Source organism: Schistocerca piceifrons, chromosome 7, assembly GCF_021461385.2.
Source record: "Schistocerca piceifrons isolate TAMUIC-IGC-003096 chromosome 7, iqSchPice1.1, whole genome shotgun sequence".
Classification (NCBI taxonomy): domain Eukaryota; kingdom Metazoa; phylum Arthropoda; class Insecta; order Orthoptera; family Acrididae; genus Schistocerca; species Schistocerca piceifrons.
Window position 1 is genome coordinate 432,326,960 of NC_060144.1, and position 26,520 is coordinate 432,353,479.

The 26,520-nt window shown below is 43.6% G+C and overlaps 1 protein-coding gene across 6 annotated transcripts in view; it reads left to right on the forward strand.

The window, feature by feature from the left end:
- The first annotated feature begins 8,950 nt into the window (after nucleotides 1-8,950).
- Nucleotides 8,951-26,520, forward strand: part of LOC124709012 (tropomyosin) — a 158,414-nt gene continuing 140,844 nt past the window's right edge. For all 6 annotated transcript variants that reach the window (XM_047240657.1, XM_047240656.1, XM_047240652.1 and 3 more), the window contains exon 1: nucleotides 8,951-9,095. The gene's annotated coding sequence lies outside the window, so the exon portion shown is untranslated. The remainder of the gene's footprint in view (nucleotides 9,096-26,520) is intronic.

Genomic DNA, 26,520 nt, shown 5'->3' on the forward strand with positions numbered 1-26,520 from the left:
CATACTTTCACGCTTTACCTTTCATAGGCTCTTTTCTGCTGTCTTGGCACCTGAATACTTATTGTTGCGTTATAGCTAGCCTTCCTTACGACACTCTGCTTTGTCACCAGTACGACAGTATTTCTCTGCTTCCATGATGTCACTATGCTTCGTTTGCAGAGCTGGACCCTCGTTCGTTGCCCTATGCTCCGATAGCTTCCGTGTTTGCACCAACTCGGTCAGAATTTCCGCCTAGCTGGAGTCTACTGGTCATTGTCACGGGCGGTTCGCCTTCCGGGAGCTGCCAAGGTAGAACATGGACGAATTTTCAGTGTCTGCGGGAATACTATCCTAGGGCATAACAACATTCAAAATGTGTCAGCTTACTAATTTGTCTCTCCCCAAGATTTCAAGATTTACAATGATTCTGAGTGCAAATGTGGCTAAACTAAGACGTTAGAGCAGTCCCAGGATGTATTTTTTCCAGATCAAATTCTCATCACTATGGACACCAAAGTATTCTGAAGTTTCTGCCCTATTTATTACGAGTATTTCCTCACCATATGTTACAAATCACTTATGAAGTACCCCTAGATATACAGAACTGATTATGTTGTGTCTTTTTCAAACTGAAGATGAAAACATTCGCAGAAAGCCAATGATACTTTGAAGAACAATGTTTACTTTTTTCTCTATGTGTATGCCTGGATTGATTACAATACTAGAGTCATCTGCACAAAGAACTAATTCTGGTAGTTGTATATCAGGCAGAAGATCGTTTACATACAAGGGGAACAACAGAGGACACAAATTTGAGCCTTGATTTCTCGCCAGTCAGAATAATGTCCCCGCTCTATATTGACTAAATTACTAAGTACAACTTTCTGCATTCTTTTGATTAAATAAGAGATTGTCCCTAGGTTGGCTGGACCATCAAGCCCATAAACAATTTATCTAGGAGAATACTGTGATTTGCACAGTCTGATGTCTTACATAGGTCGCAGAAAATACCAACTGGCACTATTTTATTATTTAAAGCCTATTAAACTTGGTGAGTAAACAAGTAAATTGCATCCTCAACAGAGCAACTCGCCTGAAATCCAAACTGTGATCTGCTGAGGATACTACTCTTGCTGAGGTGAGATACTGTTTATTCTGCATTCGATGTGATCTACTTCCTTATTCGGACCTGAAAGCACGAACTTGATCATAAAATAGCAATCCGTTCGATGTTCGCATACAGGGTGACAATTATTGAATTATATGAAATAAAATCCTCATAATTTCTGAACGGTTTGCGTTAGGACGTTCTAACTGAACGGTTGCACTGTTACCCGCGGGGCTTTATGGGGATTAGTATGCGCTGTATGGTTTGATGTAGCGACGAAGCTCACTTTCATTTGGATGGGTTCGTCAGTAGGCAAAATTGGCTCATTTGGGGGACTGAGAATCCGCATTTCGCGATCGATGTGTGGTGTGCAGTGTCCAGTCACGGAATAGTCGGTGCGATATTCCTTGATGGCCTTCATGGCACGGTGACTACCGAACGGTACGTGAAGGTTTTGGATAGTGATTTCATACCCATTATCCAAAGTGAACCTAATTTCGACAAGATGTGGTTCAAGCAAGACGAAGCTCGAACCCATCGAAGAAGGAGAGTGAAGTCCTGGAGGAGCACTATGGGGACCGCATTCTGGCTGTGGGGTACCCAGAGGCCATTGGCACGGGCCTCGATTAGCCGCCATATTCTCCGCATTTGAACACATGCGACTCCTTTTTGTGGGGCTATATTAAGGAAAGGTGTACAGCAATAGCCCCAAAATCATTGCTGAGCTGAAAACAGCCATTCAGAAAATCATCGACAGCATCGATGTCCCGACACTTTAGAGGGTCATGCAGAATTTCACTATTCGTCCGCGCCACATCATCGTCAATGACGGCAGGCATATCGAACATGTCATAACCTAAATCTGAATATCTGTAGTGACGCTTACATGTCGAATAAAGTATATGCACGCCGCAGTTTGTAAGCAATGTACGTTTTTTTCATATAGTTCAATAATTGCCAGCCTGTAGGTACATTGCACGTTCTAAGTACTGCAATTTCTTCGAAACAACTAATCGGATTTCGAAGAGTGAAACAGGGCTGAAATTCCTCTCTTCGAAATCTACAATACTAGCAGAAAATATTACTGTGGTTCCATTTGATAAACCGCAGTTGACATCTACATGTCTATTTTACCGTTCACTTGGGTGAATTTAAAATTATATTATTACCTGACTTCGTAAAATATGACCCTTTCTTGTTTCTTCTCCAATCTGTAATTAAAAAAAAGTCACATCACTTTCAGTTAACAATAAGTAAGTTGGAGGAACAGACTGTGAAAAACAGTTGTAAGTTTTCTGGAGATAAAGAGTGTTGAAGCTGAATGACATCGTACGTACTGAAGAGGCCCATAGTGTTCAATTTATTCAGGCAGAGGAGAGTTGGTACCCAAGCATACATTTCAAAAATATCCAGGGCTTCCAATGGACTCAAGCTTCCATGAAATTTACAAATGAACACCACAACTAAATGACAATAATCATTGATGGGTCTAAGTGGAGGTATTCTCCTACTGCTCTGTGATTTTTCGTGAACGTCGTTGTAAGGTTTACTTACCTAACAAATTTACGATAAATCATGCGGAGTTAAGAGCTGTTTGAGGGCATTGGAGAAGGTAAGACATCTCGTGTCATTCCTCATCTGACCTGACTCCTAATGTGCCCGTCAATTTATGCAGTCAATTGATTCTGCAGGTAAACAAAATCAGAAGTCCATGGGCAACCTTCTCTGCTTACAAACTCTGGGTAAGGATACGGCATTTTGCTCAGTATGGGAGCACATCGGAATGCAGAGAAAGGTATTAGGTGCAGTCGCAGTCAGAGAGGTACCAGTACGTATTGAAGCACTGGACATCCCATGCTTCAGTGAACCGTCATCTTACAAGCTATCACTTTCGTTGGACTTACAGAGTCACGAAAAAAGTATAGCTGGATAGGGCGGTCAGTAACTTACAGCTATTATAGTTAGACTACAATGAGGTGACAAAAGTCATGGGATACCTCCGAATTCGTGTCGGATCTCCTTTTACTCGGCGTAGCGCAGCAACTCGGCGTGGCGTGGACTCAATACAAGTAAGTCTTTGAAAGTCCCCTGCAGAAATATTTAGCTATGCTGCCCCTCTAGCCGTCCATAATAGCGGAAGTGTTGCCGGTGCAGCATTTTGGGCACGAACTGACGTCTCGATTACGTCCCACAAATGTTCGAAGAGATTCATAACAAGCGATCTGGGTGGTCAAATCTTTCGCTTGAATTGTTCAGAAGGTTCTTCAAACCAGCCACGAACAAATTTGGCCTGGTAACAAGGAGCATTGGAATCAATAACATGAAGTCCATGAATGGCTTCAAATGGTCTCCAGGTAGCCAACATAATCATTTCCAGTCAATGATCTATTCAGTCGGACCAGAAGACCCAGTCTAGTCCATACGTTTGTGGAGCCACCATCAGCTTTCATAGCGCCAGTGCTGGACAACTTGGGTCCATGGCTTTGTGGAGTCTGCGCCACACACGAACCCTACCATCAGCTTTTACCAACTGAAATCGGGTCTCATCTGACCGGGTCACGGTTTTCCAGTCGTCTAGGGTCCAACCAGTATGTCACGAGCCCAGAGAGGCACTGCAGGCGATGTTGTGCTGTTAGCAAAAGCACTCGCGACGGTCGTCTGCTGCCACAGCCCACTAACGCCAAATTTCGCCTCATTGTCCTACCCTGTGGCTATTTCATGCACTGATACTTGTCTGTTAGCACTGACAAACATCGCTGCTATCGGTCGTTAAGTGAAGGCCGTCTGCCAGTGGATTGACCATGGTGAAAGGTAAAGCCTGAAATTTGATTATCTTAACAATCCTGACACTGTGGGTCTCGGAATATTGAATCCCCTATCGACTTCTGAAATGGAATGTCCCACGCACCTAGCTCCAATCACCATTCCGCTTTCAAACTCTGTTAATTCCCGTGGTGCAGCCTTAATTACATAGATACTTTTTCACTTGAATCACCTGAGTACAAATGACAGTTCCAGCAATGAACTGCCCTGTCATATCTTGTGTACGCTATACTACCGCCATCTGTGTATGCGCCTATCGACATACCATGACTTTTGCCACCTGAGTGTGTAAGAGCATGATCTGAGGGAGATAGCTTAGCGGTTACTATTCTGCACCCATATTCGGGAAGGTGACGGTTAGAATTCCCGTCAGTCCATCCAAATTTAGATTTTCGATGGTTTTCCTAATCGCTTAAGTTAATGTGAGGGTGGTTCATTTGAAAAGGACGCTGTTGGCATTCCTTTCCAGTCTCTGCTTGTGTTGGGTTCCTAATAATCTCGTCGACGATGGTACGAATAATCTCGTCGACGATGGTACGTTAAATTCCAATCTTTGTTACTTTGTACTAGAGCATGACGTATCTTCTACGAGACTTTCAAGCGAGATTAGATATTTCTCACTTGTCCGTGGATAGCGCACAGTCTGATAACGTATGGCTTCCTCCTCTGTTGAAAGGACTCTCCTCTTGTCTTTCGAGAGGTGTACATGACATTTTATCACAATCTGTTTAGAATTAAGACGAGAGGGCAGAGGCTAATTTATCCGCTTTGCTTTGATGTAGTCAGTGAGAGTGTACCTTGTTCATGGGTGCTTGTCTGTGTGTTCTGTGTGTATGTGTTCTGTATGTATATGTTCTGTATGACTGTTTTGTATGTTGGTGATGAGCTGCTTGTTTTTCTGTGCTAGGTACCCCCTTTATTTTTTGTTTTAATTTTGTGATTCAGTTTCTCTATAATATTTGTGTCATTTCCATTCTCCACAGCTATTTGTTTGATTATATGTACAAGGGTTAAAAGTTGCCTGCAGAACGGGTAACTAACTACAGAGAAAACTAAGAGCAACCAATGCAGACACAGACAAATGCAACACATCTGGCACTTACCAACTGACATGCCAGGACTGAAAATCAGTTTATATAGAACAGACAACCAGAAACTTTAGTACCAGACACAGAACACAGAAGAGCTGCCATGCTACATATGCTGAACACCTTATGGATACGAAACACAGCCCAACAGACATCAACACCGACTTGAAAATCCTCAAATGTAGCAACAGCGCCGGCCGTGGTGGCCGAGCGGTTCTAGGCGCTACAGCCTGGAACTGCGCGACCGCTACGGTCGCAGGTTCGAATCCTGCCTCGGGCATGGATGTGTGTGATGTCCTTAGGTTAGTTAGATTTAAGTAGTTCTAACTTCTAGGGGACTGATGGCCTTAGAAGTTTAGTCCCATAGTGCTCAGAGCCATCTGAACCATTTTTGTAGCAACAGCCCTCCACAAAAGGTAATAATTGAAGAAAAATAGCAAATACAAACAATAAATGAGTACACAGCTCTCTGAAACGGAACTATGGTCTCTGCCCTCGAAGAACTTATCAGTCAACACCAACCCATAGACGGCCCCTCCAACCATCCCCCAACCCAAACACACACACAAAACTAAACAATTAAACAAAGCTGAGAAACCTTCAACTACTTGCACACTCAAGCACATACACACACACACACACACACACACACACACACACAATTCTAAAACTAAATACATAATTTTATAAATAAAACCCTCATCCATTCACCTCCATCTACACACACACACACACACACACACACACACACACAAAATGGCAGATACACTTCACAAAAACTGAAACTCTCGACCAGACCACATTCAGCTGTTCCGCCATCTTGTTTTCGTAGTTTGTAAACTGTGGCATTGAAAGCTACGATTTTTGTTTTCTGGGTCATCAGTCCTCTGACTAGTTTGATGCAGCTCGCCACGAATTCCTCTCCTGTGCCAACCTCTTCATCTCATCTTCATCTTGCAACCCACGTCCTCAATTATTTCCTGGATGCATTCCAATCTCTGTCTTCCCCTACACTTTTTGCCCTCTACAGCTCCCTCTAGTATCATGGAAGTCATTCCCTCATTTCTTAACAGATGTCCTATCATCCTGTCCCTTCTCTTATCAGTGTTTCCCACATATTCCTTTTCTTTCCGATTCTGCGCAGAGCCTCCTCATTCCTTACCTTATCAGTCCACCTAATTTTCAACATTCGTCTGTAGCACCACATCTCAAATGCTTCTATTCTCTTCTGTTCTGGTTTTCCCACAGTCCATGTTTCACTACCATACAATGCTGTACTCCAGACGTACGTCCTCAGAAATTTGTTTCTCAAATTAAGGCCTACGTTTTATAGTAGTAGACTTCTCTTGGCCAGGAATGCCCTTTTTGCCATTGCTAGTCTGCTTTTGATGTCCTCCTTGCTCCATCCATTATTGGTTATTTTACTGCCTAGGTAGCTGAATTCCTTAACTTCATCTACTTCGTGACCATCAATCCTGATGTTAAGCTTCTCGCTGTTCTCATTTCTGCTACTTTTCCTTACTTTTATCTTTCTTCTATTTACTCTCATTCTACATTCTGTACTAATAAAACTGTTTGCTAAATTTAATACATCATGTAATTCTTCCAGACTTTCACTCAGGATGGCAATGTCATATACTTTCACCTTGAATTTTGATTCCACTCCTGAACCTCTCTTTTATTTCCATCACTGCTTCTTCGATGTGCCGATTGAACAGTAGGGGGCAAAGACTACACCCCGTCTTACACCCTTTTTAATCCGAGTACTTCGTTCTTGGTCGTGTACTCTTATTATTCCCTCTTGGCTGTGGTACATATTGTATATATCCATCTCTCCCTATAGCTGATCCCCATTTTTCTCAGAATATCGAACATCTTGCGCCATTTTACATTGTCGAATGCAACATGTTCGAATCCTGTCTCGGGCATGGATGTGTGTGATGTCCTTAGGTTAGTTAGGTTTAAGTAGTTCTAAGTTCTAGGGGACTGATGACCACAGCAGTTAAGTCCTATAGTGCTCATAGCCATTTCAGCAAAGACAGCGCATGAAAAGACGTCGGATTTGATTCCTGGTCAATTCTAAAAATTGATCACTTATCACTTCTTTCATCTCTGGTTTATTAAAGTGAAAAATTCCAAATTTCACTGTAGTTCTGAGTCTACAAGATTGTAGGTCTTCCTATAACTGACTGCGTAAATCACTTTAAAGGCCGGGGGAATGCAACGACATACATTCTCTAGTAGGGCATTGTGGCGTTCAAACTTTTAGTTGATGACAACTTCACTTTGTCTTTAATTGATTTAATCATAAGCTGCCAGCTCCATCCTCCTCCGATCTAGTGACAGAACGTACACAACAGATAAATTAAAGAGATCTACATCTACATTACTCCGCAAGCCACCCAACGGTGTGTGGCGGGGGGCACTTTACGTGACACTGTCATTACCTCCCTTTCCTGTTCCAGTCGCGTGTGGTTCGCGGGGAGAACGACTGCCGGAAAGCCTCCATGCGCGCACGAATCCCTCTAATTTTACATTCGTGATCTCAAAAATGGTTCAAATGGCTCTGAGCACTATGGGACTTAACATCTATGGTCATCAGTCCCCTAGAACTTAGAACTACTTAAACCTAACTAACCCAAGGACAGCACACAACACCCAGCCATCACGAGGCAGAGAAAATCCCTGACCCCGCCGGGAATCGAACCCGGGAACCCGGGCGTGGGAAGCGAGAACGCTACCGCACGACCACGAGATTTCGTGATCTCCTCGGGTGGTATAAGTAGGGGGAAGTAATATATTCGATACCTCATCCAGAAACGCACCCTCTCGAAACCTGAACAGCAAGCTACACCGCGATGCAGAGCGCCTCTCTCGCAGAGTCTGCCACTTGAGTTTGCTAAACATCTCAGTAACGCTACCACGCTCACCAAATAACTCTGTGACGAAACGAGCCGCTCTTCTTTGGATCTTCTCTATCTCCTCTGTCAACCCGACATGGTACGGATCCCACACTGATGAGCAATACTCAGGTATAGGTCGAACGAGTGTTTTGTAAGCCACCTCCTTTGTTGATGGACTACATTTTCTAAGGATTCTCCCAATGAATCTCAACCTGGCACCCGCCATACCAACATTTAATTTTATATGATCATTCCACTTCAAATCGTTCCGCACGCGTACTCCCAGATATTTTACAGAAGTAACTGCTACCAGTGTTTGTTCCGCTATCATATAACCATACAATAAAGGATGCTTCTTTCTATGTATTCGCAATACATTACATCTGTCTATGTTAAGGGTCAGTTGCCACTCCCTGCACCAAGTGCCTATCCGCTCCAGATCTTCCCGCATTTCGCTGCAATTTTCTAATGCTGCAACTTCTCTGTATATTACAGCATCATCCGCGAAAAGCCGCATGGAACTTCAGACACTATCATTTTCCTATAGTTCTTCTTCTTGCCCTGTGCCTTCCACTCTTCCGTAAAATTACTGTGAATCCCCCTTCTAACTCTTATTTGTGAATATGCTGCGCTCTTATTTGTGAAAATGTCGATTAGGAGAAATTTTGGTGAATGGTGAGACTGCAAGTTTAGAAGAGAGTTATGGATCAGAATCATAGCTATAGTTGCCAGATTTCTGGGCGGTGCCCCCGATCTTTCTGTAACATGACGTCACTGATACACCCCTCTTTAGCACATTCCTCCTACCGCACCGCTACCCAAAAATAATTGCGAGAACTGTGGAGGGGTGTGAGGTGATCTCCCTCTCCAGAAATCACCGGCGGTAGGGGTGCCTGCACAGCGTTTTCGCACGAGAGTGGGGGGTGGGGAAAGAGCAGTTTTGAAACGAGACCCCGCCGTTGGCGCGCGGAGCGAACTTAAAACTCGCGCCAAAAAAGCGGCCCGGCCGGCGTCGCGGGCCAGGTGGAGGGGGCAGCGGGCGCGGGGTGGGGGCAGGCGGCCTCGGCCGCGGCGCGCCTGGTAAGGCGAGGCGAAAGGCGAGCCGACCTGGAGCCGGCCGTTGGCGGAGCAGCCAGTCGCGTGCAGACTCGAGGACCAACTAGACGCCTGCGGCGGGCACTTTCGTTGTACGAGGTAAGTGATCGCGTCGCCGGCGCCCTACCCCCACTGTCAGAGTACTGGCGAACCCTCGTCGTTACCTGTTGCCCATAGAAAAATGAGCAGCAGTGCGCTTCAAAGCGTGCGCAAGTGACTGTGGATGAATCGCACCGTTAGAAATTTTTCCCCCCATAGAATATTGACATTTGTTTATATTTCACTAAGCTTGCCCGCAAAATTCAGATATTTGTCAAAATTATTGAACAGTTGTTGACGGTAAACGGACCATCACTAACAGAAACGCGGCTGTAACAAACAAAATACATGCTCTAACAACATTTAAGGGAGTCTCATTCATCCCATATCACTGTATACTTCAGTTAAGATTTCCAGTCGTCGTAGTAACGTAAATTTTTGGGACTGTCATTGACCAAAACTAAAAGCAATAACACGATACTCTGTTTTCATTTTCATTACGTACTCTGTTTGCACGAATATAACAGAACATACAGAAATAGCAACAAGTCAATATAGGCAAGAGGGTAAACAAAATGCGCGTCTTAACGTATCTCATATGACAGGATCTCACTAGTTCCGTTGACTTTTCGAAATGTGTGTAAAAAAAAAAAAAAAAAAAAAAAAAAAAAAAAAAAGTGTTAATGTAGCAGCGCTCCTTTTATGTCTGTGCAATCAGCTTCATCTGAACAGAATAAAAACGATCATCGTGTCTTGTTAGGAAGTGTACTAAACCAACAAAAGTTTTTTTTTCCAAACTGAGTTCATTCCCAGTAAATGGCTCGGCAACCAAAAGACAATATTAAGCGGGAATTGACTGCCTCGAACATTTCTAGCAGGTAACTGAAGATACTCATATGTCACTAGCGGTATTACGAACTGAGCAAAACAATACAGCTGTGGAGAATAAGCTGCTTGATCATTACCTTTATAAACAATCACCGACTGCATACTTACCTGATGGGTTACACTAAGTAGGAATTATGCAAAAAGCACCGAAGTGCTAATGCTCGTCACTACTGTAAGTTATGACGGCGGTGGATGCGATGTTCAGATAGACTTGCAGAGTAGGGAGGGAGTGTCGGTCATAACAAGGTAGTAATATGATTAAATGAGCTAGTTCTACATCAACGAATGTATGCTTCGTTAATGTTGACTGTAGTGTGGCGTGTCCAAGCTCGAATAGATCTGCATTTCACGAGAACAGGCGGGAATCGAAGGCATGTGAAAGTTTTAAGTCAGTTCTTGACATGTGGTTAGGAATGTATCTGTGTTAGTCCCATTCACAAAATTCCACGTCCGTCTGACATTAAGTTTTGTTTGTGTATTTCTCCTACAGCTGGCGGTGGCATTCCTAAGGAGAAACTGGACGCTTTATTGAGCTTGCATCCAGGCCACAGTGGGGTTGATATCAGATGGAAACAAATTCAGGCATCAGCAATATTAGCTGTCAAGTGCTTGTCACAGGTTAGGGAACAAAAGACACGGCGCCGCCAGCTATATTGTCCCATTGTGTGTATAGACCGCTGCGTCGGCACGCACGGCATTGTCTGCGCCGGCCCCTCGCTGACACATCAGGCAAACACCATCCTTCCCATGTGGATCGTGCGTCGCGAGCAGCGTTCCCGTTGCTTGCACTGAGAGACCGTAAACCAAAGTAAACGACTCCCCGGCCCCCCCCTCCAAATTGATTCATACATTTAATCTGTAGACACATCAAAGTTGAAGAGCTGTTAGTGTCGAGTGTGATACACTGATAGTTCTGCGTAATCTGTCGAGGGTCAAGGGATTTCTTGAAACGTTCTTTGTGAAATGGAGCTACTGTGCTGCTAGATTCATTCGCAGCAGAGATACGCCACGTTCTTCAGTTTATCGGTCAGAAGTGAAGCCCCCAACAGAATTGTGATAAGGTGCTAACTAGTGTGTGTGTGTGTGTGTGTGTGTGTGTGTGTGTGTGTGTGTGTGTGTGTGTGTGTGTGCGCTTTTAGTCAGTGCTAATCACGTTACAAAAAAAGTTAATTCTTTCCTCATTCCGTAATCTACCTGTATTGTCCTCTTGATTTGATTCTAGAGATAAAAAGTTCCGAAACTTCGTGGCAGATTAAAACTATACTGGTGTGGGACTCGAACCTGCGACCCCCTGCCTTTCGCGGGCAAGATCTCTAGCTATGTATGAGCTATGCAAGCACAACTCACGATCAGCTCTTAACAGCTTTACTTTCGCAAGTACCTCATGTCACTCGGCGTTAAATTTCGTTCACTGATTTTTTTCCAATCTTCCTATCAAATATCGATGGCTGTTATGTCAGTTTCCAATATCAAAGTAGAATTTAAACAGTGACCCACCTCCTTGCTTTTCCGTAGCTCATGTAAGATACACATACATAAAAAGCACAAAAATTCATCATTGGAGGTTTGCCTTGTGTAATACAGCTTTTCAATACACACCACGCAGTTTATATGTATAGATCCTCGGAGTTCGCTACACATTCATCTTCCCTGATTTCGCCAACTTGCAAACATACTTTCCAACGTAACCCAAATCTAAAGCTACAGTATAGTTCAATCTGTCACCTCTACAAAGATTTCGCGTGGCGAACCATCACAGTCTTAACTAAAGGTAGTTCGTGAGGAGGGAGATCTGGGTCATAGTACCATCGACAGCGAAGACTACACAACTAACCTGATAGCAATGCTTGATGAGAGTGAAAACTGGCAGATTCCCTGCGGGAGGATTCATCCTGATGGGTGGGGAGAATAATTTAGGGTAACTTAATTTCGGAAGTATACTTCTTGTCATTGACTCAGTGGGAACTGTCGTGGGCAACGCTCTTGGCAACGAAGGCATCGGAATCGAAATGTGACTTAGAACTTCGGTTTGGGTATCTCCTACCTCTCCCTCCCTCCCCCCCCCCCCCGCCCCTTACTCAAAAGTGCACATATGTAGTAAAGAATGGCTCACTCGAAGATTTTTTTTGCAGAGTCAAATTTTAATTTTCCTCCGGAATGAACCCCGTAGCGAATCTCTAAATGACTGCTCGAAGTAAATTCGAGGCCTGTTGCTCCCAGTCGGTCGTCAGCACGTTGTAAGTATAGCAGTTGCGCTCGTAACTAGAAGTTTCGAAGCGATAAAAGATCTACCAGGACAGAAAACACTTGTTGAATGCCAGTTCGAGATGTACCACGTAGATCAGTCGCGACAGCTTCTCGTGTGGGACGGAGAGTCTAGAACCGGCTTTGCGGGCGAGCAGCAGAGACACTCTGAGCTAGCCTAGGCCGAACCCCAGGGCGGGCACGGAAATACGCGGCCGCCAGAATAAACTGGCAGACTAAATTTAAGCCGAGCGCCGCCGCCGCCGTGGAAAGCGATTGGCGTTCCCCTCTGCGTGGGTGGCGCGCCCGCGCCCCCGCGCCCGCGGGCATCTGCGGTTACTAGGCGACGACACAGTCCGGTTCCCCAGCAGCCACCGCAACGGCGTGCCGTGGACCCGAGACGTCCAATAGCAGCAGGTAGCAGCCTGGGGTCTATAACTCCGCTGCTGGGAAAACTAAAATCATTGTCCTCTCTAAAGCAACAACTTCGTCTAGCTAAGAGCAATTTACTATTGTTGATACTCGTCTTACGACCATGCCTCAAGCGTCTACCACTAAGGCGATGACGGCCAATTATCTTTTCAGTGCAGATGCACACCAAGCTCAAACTCTTACGGGAATCGGCGAGATGCCACGAGTAATGAGGCTGTAGTGTGTGGTATAAGTGGAGAATTTGGATATGACTGGAGGGATGCTATAGCAGTCCGGATGACGCAGCGGCCAGCGCATCTTTCTGATAAGCAGGAGACTCAGATTCGAAAACCAGTCTAGCACAAATTTTCAGCTTGTCACATTGATATCAGTGACCACTGGTAGCTAATGTCATTTCCTGTGTGTGTCTACTATTCCGTTCCAGTATCCTTCAAAACCCTTCGCCATCTGACAGAATTACGTCGCTGGCAAACCTCAGTCCTTCATCTACATCATTCTCCTCAAGCCACCTAATTGTGTGTGGCGGAGGGTACTTTTTGTACCACTCGGTCCTCCAACCCTGTTCCAATCGCGAGTAGCGCGTGGAAGAATGATTGTCGGTAAGCCTCTGTATTGGTTCAAATTTCACGAATTTTCTCCTCATGGTCATTACGCGAGACATGGGGGTGGAGCAGGAGGGATTAATGTTGTCAGACTCTTCCCGGAGAGTGCTCTCACCAAATTTCAGTAATAAATATCTCCGTGATGCACAACGCCTCTCTTGTAACGCCTGCCAATGGAGTTTGTTGAGAATCTCTGTAACGCCCGTGAAGAAACATGCCCCTCTTAGTTGGATCTTCTCGATCTCTATTAGTTCTATCTGGTAGGCATCCCAGGTAGATGAACCATACTCAAGAATGGGTCGAACAAGCGCCTTATAAGCCATTTCTTTCGCGGATGAGTTACATTTCCTTAAGATTCAGCCTATGAATCTGATTCTGGCATCTGCTTTTCCCACTATTTGTTTCACATGGTCACTCCGGGTAGTTACTCCTGGATACTTTACGGCAGATACTGTTTCTAGCGGTTCGTCATGAATAGTGTAGCTTCACAGGAGTTGTTAAATTTATTTACGTTCAGCGTCAACTGTCAAAGCCTGCACTATTCATCAATTCTCTGGAGGTCATTCTGCAAATAGGTACTATCTTCTGGCGTTGCTACTTTGTTATAGAGAACTGCATCTGCGAACAGCCTTGGAGAACACCCGACACTTTCTACTACATCATTTATATATATATATATATATATATATATATATATATATATATATATATAGTAAACAGTAATGGTCCTATTACATTTCCTGATTTCTTCCTGAACGCTAATTCCTTCTCTAAATTTCTTCGTTGTTTCCTTCACCATTTGCTCAAAGTACACACTGAATAATATCTAGGATAGGCTACAATCCTGTCTCACAACTACCGCTTCCATTTAATGTTCTTAGACTCTAATAAATGCAGTTTGGTACGTGCACAATTTGTAGATAAATTTTCGCACCCTGTATTATATCCCTGTTACTTTCAGAAATTCGAAGCATATTCCAGTCGACATTATCAAAGTCTTTCTGTAAATCTACATATGCTTTAAACGTGGGTTTGCCTCTGCTTAACCTAAGACGTAGAATTAGTATTACCTCGACTGTTCCTAAATCTCACCGGCCCCCCAAACTGATCTCCGTGGTCGGCTGCTAACAGTTTTTCCATTCTTTTGCAAAAAAAAAAATCGTGTCAGTATTTTGCAACCATGACTAAACTGATGATTGCATTCTTCTTATTGTCACAGGGTATTTTGCCTGTCTCATGTCATGGTCGCTAAGCAGTATAGAAAATAACAGCTACTGAATAGTGCTACAGAAAACAGGTTTAGGTGAGAAATCAGGATAACTAATGAGGTACTGAATCGCGGAAATTTATGGCTCAATCTGACTGAAGGAATCGCTTGATGGGACATATCCTGAGGCAGCAGTGAATGGAGAGTAGTGGAGGCGGGGGGATAAAATTTTACACAAGGCTTGACTACACTAATCTGGTTGATGTGGATGTAGACTGCAGGAATTATTCAGAGGTGAAGTGGCCTGGATAGGATTGAACAAGTGTTCGGACTGAAGATTAAGTGACGACTGATTTAGCAAGTGCGTAGTGTAATTCTTTCCAAAACGCAGTTGTCGGTAAAGATGGACACACGTAACTGCAAGCTTGATAATCGTGCTTGAGCGTCCGTAAGGAAATTTACCACAACCATTTTGACTGGACAGCTGTTTGCTGCCGTATGTGTTTCTAACTGCGCAACCTTGAACTATCCTACTAACAAAGCAGAGGCTTAAGCGCGAATACTAGTAATGCGTAGGCTTTTATAGGAAAACGTAAACTGTCGGACAGTATTCATGGCGATGTTATCGATCGCTCTTAACCGTAACGATAGCTGACGAATTTCATTCGTTATTATGGAAGTCGGCCTTGTCTCTGATGTCACAATATAACTAAGAGGGGTACCCCTGGTAGAACACCAACCAATTGTTTCTACAGGCGGCGAAAAAGAACGTAATTGTTTTTTTTAATCAAGCGATCACAGAAAAATAAACTTGAACCTAAATGTAAATACGGGGCTACAGCTGACCTCACAAATTAACTCTCACTTGTAAATCAAATAGTTCAGGATGGAGGGAAGCTGAAATATTTGTCCTTTCTAAAGGTCATTATGCCAGTCACCTGAGCATATAGTGTGCTCACTAAGATAATAAGGGGTATTTCGCTACATTAAGCAATATTTGTACCGCATAGTTTCCTTTCCCTTTCTATTTCTAATACGACACTGACGAGTTTTGCTGACGTAAAGTACGTGCCCTTCACTGTTTTCCAACTGTTTGTCCAACATTGCTTACCACATTTTCTGCTGATATAAGTGAGGATGCGCGTTCTGTGTTATGTTTGTCAAACTCACGTTGTTTTAACCTGTCAAGCAATAACGAACAGCAGCTGTTGAAATTTTTCCCACCGCTTTAATTCTTCCCTTCAGAATAACAGACGTTTGCTGAATCTTCCTTCTACTATACAGAACAGAGGCAACAAATAAACTACACTAGCTGACACAGTGAATCACTCTTAGATACGTGAACGTGCAGCACTCAACGAATCTTACAGTACTGTACAAATTTCGGTAGCGTGTAATGAGGAACAACTCTTAACTGAAAGAAAGCTGTGTCAATGCAGCATTGTAACACAAGCAGTAAATCCCTAATGGATGTACTGCACTGAACTGATTGCATTACTATGCTGTAACTTCAATGGAGAGTTACTGTTACTTTAAACATAAATTTCACTTAACTCTAGACTTTGATCGTGATGCTTAAGGGAAGAAACTCTGGCAACCTATTATGTTGTTCCATATAATTCAAACAATTTTTTTCAACTGAGTCGAGTAATATCGAAGAATTAAAATTTTACGGGGCACCCAGAGATGAGTTATTTCAATTCCAGAATTTCCTACTTGTATTCTAAATTAGGTACACCCGCGCAGCTGCTTACTGTGCTTGACTCCCCGCCATGAAGAGGATTTGGTTTGCCTCGTCAGAAGTGCAATGTTTGACATTGAGAGTTCTGAGCAGAGAACCTGACAACGTCTACTTGGATATCCTTGCAGACGACTGTCCCAGACATTCGTGTAGCCGAATGTCGGAATGGTTTAAGGACGCTAGTGATGAACGGTCCTCTTTTTAACCATTGAGAAGGTGTCGTTTTGTCGACAGAACATTGTTAGACGGGTGTTACACTAGCAAATTTCATTGACAAAATTGGTTTGTAAAGTACATTTGGTGTAGCGTAATAGGAAACTTTTATTAGTGCTGCCTTTCGCCAAATTTATTTGATCAAACGTAGTGCCTCATCCTCATTTGATCAAAGAAATAGGCTTGTCTTCTGTTTACTGCAAGGAAAAATCTAACGTCTATTGCTGATACAGCATTTCTGAGGTTAGTGTTCTGCTACGTAATACGAGAGGCACTAACCTGAATACTCACTGAAATGTGCACTCATCCATTCGTAAGTATTTTTTTTACGACTTCAGGTCCTCGACTTGCAGCTCGCATAATAAAATTTGTTAAATGGCTTTATTATCTAGCTGTGAAGCCCACGGCTTCATAAAAGTACGTTTCCTTTCCTCTCTTCCCCCCCCCCTTTCCAAATATAAACGCAGTGCAGTTGTAGTACACCCAACTGCAGAGGATAGTAATAAGTCTTCATCGGCCATTCTGAGGCAACAATGACTAAATATTTGACAGTAATAATCCTTTTTGCGTCACATTAGTTTTTTGTCAATGTGATGAATATTCGGTTAATTTCATTGTCAAAGAAATTTGATAGTGTAAAGCCGGCCTCTGGAACGATTCGAGCAACGAGACTATGTAGTTATTGACTACCTTGTATGCATTTGGGCTGGTTTTTAGCAGCACACGGTGAGATGATCGCAGTGTTAAGTTGGAAACAAAGCCTCTAAACCTGTTCGCCGATGCAATACCGGCTCGGCCGATACGCCGCCTAGTCGGAGCCAGGCAGCGGTTAATCTTGCGTCACCGCACGGTGTCTGGTTTCAACCGTGGCGGGGATAACACGTGGTCCATCCCTCCTACGCGCCTGACGGCGGCTGGGGAAAGCGACTTCTTGTAGCCTCTGTGGCAGATGACAGGGCCAGAGATTCCGGATGCAGCCAGACAGCTACAGAAGTGCCACTGGTGCTACACAGCGTCATACACAGACTGCAGTGTCGTAACGGCTCTCCTTCAAAAAGTTACGTGGAAACCAAATAAGCTGACGCTCAAGTTGGCGTCTTACCCTCTTCACACACGTGAAAAAGACTTCTTCTAGCTTCAACATCGTTCTCTAAGTCAATACCCGTTTTCCAGTAAATAGCTCTATCCCTGAAGCTCTATTCTGGAAAGTTTGCAAAATACCATCTACGACTTTCATAATCACTTACTTGGACTCGATCATTCGTTAGGTAAGTGAGTAAAGGGAATTCAGTCGATGCCAAATCTTGTAAATCGATGTTCCAATAGTTCGTGCTTCTCAAAGCACGTATGCGCGCTGGTGCGTTGTCCCGATGAAAGACTTTTTCTTTCGCAGACCAGGAAACAAAATTTTCAGAAATTTTGGCCAGCAGACTTACGGTGTGTTTGTAGATTACTTTCTTAATCTTTGCAAATATGGAGAATCCGTTTGGTCTCGCAGGAAAGACTTAGCAACATACATTTTAACAAAACAAAAATTTATCTACCACATACATCATAGCTTTGATTTTTCTTTGGTTTCCAACTTGTAGAATTGCATCTCTCTCACACGGTAATAAATAGATGCACAAAATCAGTCCGATTGTCGGTTAATATAGTCTACGTACTGCTGAGAAATTAGTTCCGTAATTTCTTCAGTTACCATTAGTGCTACTCTCGTATTGTCAAGATCATCTGCTTATTTAATTCATGTGAAATGTGCAGTAATCTTTCTTTTAATGTACTAGTAACATCAGCTACTTCACACTCTTTACTGCCTATCGTCTAGTAACATTTGATACATTTTCCTCAATGTTCCATCTTTGCAGTTTTCATACACCCTTCACACGAACCATAGTATGACCACACGCGAATTAAATTGTGAAGTGTTGAAAATGGAACACACATCACAAACCTCCACTAACTTAAAACTATTTTCCGTTAGCCATGAACTGACAAAGTGACTTAAGACTGTATGATATTCCATTTCACTCATTGGAATGAAACATAAGACCACGTTAAAACACACATAAGCAGAACTATTCCGTAGATTATCTACGCCAATACGGTACATTTACGAACAAATGTTTGGTATCAGTCATCTCTACACTTCGTTTTTCCGTAGAAGAAATAAGTTGTAATAATGCAGACTTATTTCACACACTATTTTATCCTTGATCAGGGACACACCCGCCAGTTTTAAAAGAACGAGGAGAGAAAGTTGTGAGCAGTACATACTCGAATGAGCAGTTTGTACATCACAAGACATATTTCTTGTATAAATGTTTCGCGTCCACTGAAACTGTGATTTCTGTAAAATACTGTTTCTGTTTCCGTTTTCGTACGTCACGTGGAGCTTACACTTCTGCACGTGTGGATCTTAGCCCGCGAATTGTGGTCTGTATGGTGCAGTCTACACATCCTAAGCGTGTTTTGAGAATTTACGAATATTCTGTCATAAGCGTTCACAATGTGGTGGTGGTGGTGGTGGTGGTGGTGGTGGTGGTGCGCGGCAGGACGGAGTACTTGCAGCCCACCGCCCTGGCATCTGGACTACCATTGTTATTCATTACAGAATTCTCATACACCGCAGATAACGACCAATTCTGTGGAATATAATAAGTTCGTCACTTAATAAAGTTTAGCAATTTTGGCATGACACATCTCGAAACGCATTTGTATCGAAAATGACAGTTTCATCCTGTCCCCCGCCCTGGGAAAATTTCTGCTGATGTCCATGTACCCTACAGTAAACGTCGATTTTTGGAGACTGAATCTCTGGCCAGTAGTAGAACTGTACACACACACGCATGCGCGCGCACTAATCGTTTATCGAATGCACGCTCATGAACGTTTTACTAATTGGAGACCAATATATATGGACCTTTAGATTTAATCATTTTCTTAGGTTCATACTTCACATTAATTGCGAAAGACTTCCCTTCAAACATATTCTTTAGTTCGGGAGAGTTTACACGCCACGTTTCCCGACAAAATTCTTTAAACAACATAACAGTATGGTACTCACGACAGATTCAAAACAATTCGACATGGAGTAGCATAAAATATATTCTGCGAATTTTCGTTGCAACGGATAATTTCTTCGATCAAAGTACTCTCACCTATACCGGCGCTACCATTAAATATAATTCTTTACGAAAACGGTTTTTAATACCATCAATGCAGTGTGCATCCAAGGAAGGTATTAATTGTTTAATGTTGCTGTTTCGAAACAAAATTTTTTGATTGTTTTAAAAATCCATCACGCGTGTCGCATGACAGATCCGTTTCTTGTTCAAAGTACTAATAAATATCGTTTTAGTCAAGGTTACCATGCACAATATTGGAAACATAATGTTCCAGTCCCACGTCTGCATAACTTCTGTGAACGTTGTGTGTGTTGGGCCGCAGACGTTATCATTGGTCGAATGACGGTAATAAAAACGGTTTTGGTAAAAGCATTTTATTTACATGGTATCCCTGGTGCACGTAAGAGTACTTTGATCACACTGAAAATCTGGGGAATATATTTTGTAGTACTCTAAGTCAACATTGTTTCGAATCGTATCGTTAGTACCATACTGTTTTTGTTGGGGAAGGTGGCGTGTGTACGCCCCTGAAATGAGTAGGTTGTTTGAGGGGAAAGTCTTTTGCAATAAATGTGAAGAATGAACAAAAAAAATAGATTTTAAGGTCCATTTATAATGGCGTCCAATTGGGATTGAACTACTAACGTTACCCACTTACCACGGTAACCAAGGGATGATGGTATCCGCTATGACTTGGCTCCTGGTGTTCCGCATGCGTACACGTGTTTCTTGCTCTCCTCTTCCTGGCTCTCTTGCTTCCTACCATAGTGGACAACTCGTGAAGCGATCATAGAACGCCGTTTGCTCAACAGTTTCACAGCACCACCACTCCCTCTTCCACCTCCCCTCCCACTCCCCTCGAATCAATCCAGGATATCGGCGTTCCGTTTGTCTTCTCCTCTATGCACTTCTTACAACCTGCTTTAATTTCCAATATAAAACTTCGTAAACGTAAAAGGAATGTCAGAAGTATTTCCTCAGGGTTTGCTACTTTCATGTTCTGTAATTTATGCGAAGTCAAGTAATGAAGTGCAGACCCAACTTCAGATGGGACGGCAATCCGGCAAAGTGGGCGGTTTAGCCTGCGCTCGCGTCTCTTTCACCTTGCCCCGAGTGCTTAGCTCAATCCCGGAGGGGCCTTGGCTTGGATGGCAGCCCCCGCAGAGCGGTGCGTGGTGCGTGACATTGCTGCCGCACTCACGTTGGCCACGCATGTCCCTGCCATGTCACGTACCAGACCACCGCTCCCATGGCCCCGTTTTCGGTGACACCGCTGGGGCCACCTGCCACAATTACGCTTAAACTGTGTCGTTCACAGGTCGGACGCGGTTGCTTTCCCTGATCTAACTCCGTAAGGACGCAATTGTACACACTGAGATTCTCGTGTGACCATCGCATATACCACATTACGATCTTGCAGAGAACAGAGATTAAGGCGTGTGCGGACGCGTCAACTTTTCTCATTCGCATGAACTAGAAAGTTTCCAAAATTACTTCCTGGGGTGTTCCTTCCAGACTACTCACAGGCCTCGCTATCAACTTCCATTTCGTGCTGACCTGTACCATCTTCAGAAATGGATATTTCATTATTTTGTATGATCCTGTATTTTTTAGTGTTTTTTGGGCGCCTGCTTCCAATTTCATGCATTAGTTCTTCCTCTACATCCATAGTCATGCATTTCGCTGCTCCTCTTTGCAGCAATAGTTCGCTCAATTTTGGGTAGGTAACAGCTGATACTAGTACGAATTACGCCTGTCACTAAATTTTGTGAATGCACCCAGGAGTCAGATTTAGCAAAAAGTGTACTGGAGGATAGCTATAAACAAGTTCACTGCGTCAGTCCCGTATTTCGCCACTAGGCGTTTCGGTGGTTCGCGCCATCATCTTCAGGTGGAGGATCGTGCAGTTCCATTCCTCGTGTTAGTGAAGACCATAGACTTAGATTCACAGCAGCAAAGTGCAAGGCACATTAGATTTCACATGTTGCTGATGATAAAATCAATTTTCGGGAAGAGGCACTGTTAATAAACTGGAGAAGCGTGAGTGGCATTCACGCTATGAGGGTTCCGTACAAACTTAATTGTCTTTATTATTATTATTATTATTATTATTATTATTTCGTGTGGTCCAATGGCCTGGTGCAAGTCTTTCTATTGGACGCCACTTCGGCGACTTGCGTTTTCTTAACCTACCTCCGTTATCCAACCGAGGAAAGCGGACGTACATTTTGCCGTGGAATCCGAATCGCTTGTTGTTTCTTGCGTCTCTTCACATCGTTGACGTGAAGGCTAGTTTAAAACAAAGCCAGAGAAATTTGTGGTCCGACCGATATTCGACCCCGCTAACATTCCTATTCCGATAACGCGCTTTATCGATACACCACCAGTTCTTCATATAAAGATCGTTCACCTATAGGTTTTGATTGAGTTTGCGAGTGTCAAAGTATGTGATATAAATGATTGCAGGTTTTGACTGATTTGACTTAGAAGCTAAAGTTCTTCTTATACCGCTAAAGAGATCGTAGACCTTAGTATGTCACACAAACGTCAGCTTGATGCCTCTACCTGTTCCTGAAAAAAAAAATCTCTTATCTGTGGGGCAGACAGGCGGACAACAAAGTGCCCCTGTATAAGCGTTTCGTTTTTCTCGGCTGAGGTACAGAACCCTAAAAACATGTCAGATATGACATGTGTAACATCTTTGAAATGACAGTGTTAGCATAACGTTTGAAGAGCATATGCAATTGCTAGTAGTATGCAGCACCTTTTCGACCCTACTCATCCTATAAGTTCACGTTTATTCATGTATCTTAACAGCGCCTTTACTGAAAACCAGTTTTATCACCAGTGAAGGACGAAACATAACCTGCCTTGCACTTGTTTTGCCTCTATGAAAAGGCGTCTGTGCTTTGCACTAACACAGGAAATGTAAATACACAATTCTCCACCTGAAGATAGTTACAAAATAAACAAGTGACTGACGTAATAAACTGTTTTATTTGATTTATAAACAGTTCCAGCCCTTATGATTCCTTCCTTTATGAACGAGGTACTCACTAAGGCCGAGAGGTGTGCAGATTACAATTTGGTCTACCTCATTAAAGGTTTTCGCAGTTTTAGGAAAACTTGTTTTACGCGAGCTAATTTCTGGTCAAATCGACTACTCGTGGTGAGTGCGCTTCGTGTACGAGAGTGTAAATTCGAAGTACTGAGCCATCGATTAGCTTAATGTAAAATATGAGGCTGAAATCTTTTACAAAATGTTTTATCTTTGTTATAAATAGTCACAACTATTTCAGCTGTAGAATGACAATCAGTCAGTAACCCCTGTTGAAGTGTATCTATTCAGTATTTATTCCATGAGCAATTTCTGGCCTACGCCATTCTTCAAACAGCAGTATACGAGCATGATTTAACTAACGCAACAATGTCTACAGTGGATAAATTGGATATGCTAAGGAAAATGACAGATTTTTGTTTCATACTCGATTTCCCTCGATAGCCTGAAGTAGAAACTGAAATTGCCACTGCATCATTGAAGCGGCCAGTATCCCTGTAACCTTGGCCTATGCTGCAGCGTCTGTTTTCCCGCCAAATGGCTTGCTGGAAGTGTTTGTAGTGTTACGTCAGCGCCGTTCATGGCTCGCTCTTGGACCGGCGGTTCGAAATGCGCGCGCACCGCGAGAGCTGACGTCATGGCAGGTGGGTAACGGCCTGCATTCCGCCGACGCCCGTCTTTTGTGCCTGGGATGACCTACCAGCGCCGTGATTAACCCTCGAAAGCCGCGGGCTCAGGGGCCGACTGGAAGGAAACAAAGAAATGAGGAAACGGAAATATTCTGGTGTATTTCATCTCTGCGCGTCCTCCAGGCACGAATCGTCTTACTCCAACTGTACTGTCGTAAATCATGGATTTAAAAAAATGCACGCCAGTTTGTCGTGAGCAGACCTTCTGATTATTTTCCTAATTTATTTGCACTTAATGTTTGTAGTTTAGTGTGCGTATTCGAAGCGGGAAAATTCTTGGGGGAACTCTGTAATGTGTGGGCTTCAGTCGCTCGTTTCATTAGACAGTTGATAACTTCCATTTTTCATGAGCATTAACAACTGTTTGAGCGCTCGAGATAGCATAGTGGTTACAGTTACAGGCCGGAGGAAATGGGGTTTAATGCTTCGCCTGGGCAGGTGGCATGCTTCGGTTCATTGGCAGGGTATTGCGAATAAGCAGTCAATCTACAGATACCTACAAAACACTTGTGCATTCCATCATAGAACATTGCTCAAATGTGAGGGACCCATAGCAACATGACTAATAGGGGATACTGAACGTGTACAAATAAGACACATCTGCTCACAGGTTTGAGTCACAGAAGAGCGTCACAGAAATGTTGGAAAAACCCGAACTGGCAGAAGCTTGAAGATGACGCGACTTATTCTGCGAAAGCCTATTTACAAAACTTCAGGAATCAGCATTAACTAAAGGATCTAGAGATATTCTTCAACCACCCAAGTATTGCTTCCGTATGGTCTTGTAGACAACGTTAAATTAATTACAGCACATGCAAAGGCACTTCAGCCTTCTTCCTGCACTCCACACACAATTGGAACAGGAGATGCCGTAACACATCGTAGCTTGCTAACCACGCTCTTCCACATAATTCTGTAGTTTGCAGAATATACGCATAGAAGTACCAAGTGGTTATGATCACAGCGCAGCTACTAAGAGGGTCACATGGCAACGAAACTTGGTAGATATTCAAGGGGGTTAACGTGGAACCGATTTATAGGGGAAAAATTAGTTCCAATTCTGGCCATCAGGTGCAAAGATATCGCCGTGAATGTCAATGAGTAGAAATGTTTCTATATGTAAAGGGATCAGGAATTGGTCGTGGGTAGAAATGACCAAACAAGTGAAAAACGAATGATTATTTTATTATTAACCAACCGCTTACACATTTTTTTTAAAATATGAGCACTGGAGACGTTGCCGAGATGTTGTATAGCGACATATTTGCATCTGGTGGCCAAAACTGGAACTAATTTTTTTCTAGTGTAAATTGCTCTCCCTCGCTTCCTTATGAACCCATTAGCATATCTACAAAGTTCCGCTTCCATACGATAATTACGCCCACACTGGACCTCTGCGAGTAGCTGTGCTTTAATTATAACCACCTGGTAGTTGTCAGTTTCTTTGGCTTTATCCAGTATGGTTCTCTCAAAACGACCATTGCATATCTTTCCTTACTTATATCCAACTGACAATTAAGAAGTTAGTAAAACCTCGATGTCCACAGCACGTCGTTCAACATTTGATTTTTTCCTTGAATCCTCTCTTAAATATCGAGTGCTCCCAAGCCCCTCTAAAGCTTTGCCGCTGATGGACTGTGGAAGGACCTGCCCCCTCTACAGAGCCCTGGGGGCACAAACCTTAACTATTTCTCTCACCCTCTTTTATGATTGACGGTCCAACGGATGTAATTCCATTCTTAGTCTTTCCCCGCCTACCATTATCGCTCTCTCGACTACAAGATATTCTTTACTCTGTCGTCGCCCTCAATCGGGTTGGCGAGGCATCGGAAGGAGCTGGGATTTCTCTCTCCATGGGCGAGCCCCGGGGGAACAGCTCGTCTGCTCCAACCTACGTACTGATCCGATCCATACACTTTTACTATTTAAATTGTTTTCGACCTCTGGCATCAGTATTGCCTTCAGTGTCTCTCTTTCACTAGTCTTACATTCTTTCCTCATCCGATCACATATTTGGTGGACGTCACTCTATCTGGATGAGCGAACCGTTGATCGAGCGACTGATGACCCCCCCCTGCCCATTCAAGCAACTGAGTTTCCTGACATCGATCCTTCCTTGCCCAATTGCCCTAACAGGCAAAAGATCATAACACTCATTGTGATTTCCGTTCTGCAATTAGTTGGCAGTTTTCTGTTTGATCTGCGAATGTCCTTCCTGGATGTTAATAGGGCTCTTATAAGGTAGTATAGGACAGAGCATCCTCTGTATTTGGTTGTGCCATATGTACACTCATTTTCAATGAGTAAAAGTCACCTCTCATAATTACGTCGATGTAAACAGTGTAATCTGATGATATTAAATGTACACGGCGTAGTTCAACCTATTTCATCCTCTTCCCCCTCGCCCCGTCTGGAACAATACTCATATTTCATCACCTTCGGTCACGTTGAAGGTTGAAATACACGCGAAGATAAAAGGCGCACCACGAAGGAATTATCCTAATGGGAAGTCGGTAGATGTTATGTACGTGTACAAACAATTGGTTAAAGTTTGAGAAAAATTGGATCATTTTTCCAAGAGAGAGCTTAACAAATTGTGCATGTCACTACGCGTTGGTCCACATCTGGCCGTCAAGCAGGCAGTTATTCGGCTTGGCATTGATTGGTGCAATTATTGGACGCTCAGCTGAGAGATATAGTGCCAAATTCTGTCCAGTTGGCTCGTTGGATCGTCAGAATCGCGAGATGGTTGGGAGAGTCCTGCCCATAATGCTCCAAACGTTCTCAACTGGGGAGACATCCCGCGACCTTGCTGGCCAAAGTAGGGTCTGACAAGCACGAATACAAGCTGTAGAAACTCTAGCCGCGTGCGGGCGGACTTTATCTTGCTGAAATGTAAGCTTGCCATGGGGGGCAATAAAACGGAACGTACTAGTAGAATGTCGCCGACGTACCGCTGTGCCCTAAGGGTGCTGTGGATGACGACCAATGGAGTTCTGTACGAAAAGAAATGGCACTCCTGGTTGTCAGCAGTAAGGTGGGCGACGGTCAGATCGGTATCCCACCGCTATCGGGGTCGTCTCCAGACATGTCTTCGGCCTGGAATCTCATTGACTTAGAGCTGTCTTCAATGACGAGTGCCGCTCCGATTCGAGTTCCGATGACCACCGAAGACGTGTCTGGAGAATCCCCGGACTGTGGTGGGAAACCAACCTCACTGTCGCCCGTCGGCTACAGATTCCGTCCCATTCGGATAAATTCTTCGTGGTGCGTCTTCATTTTTTTC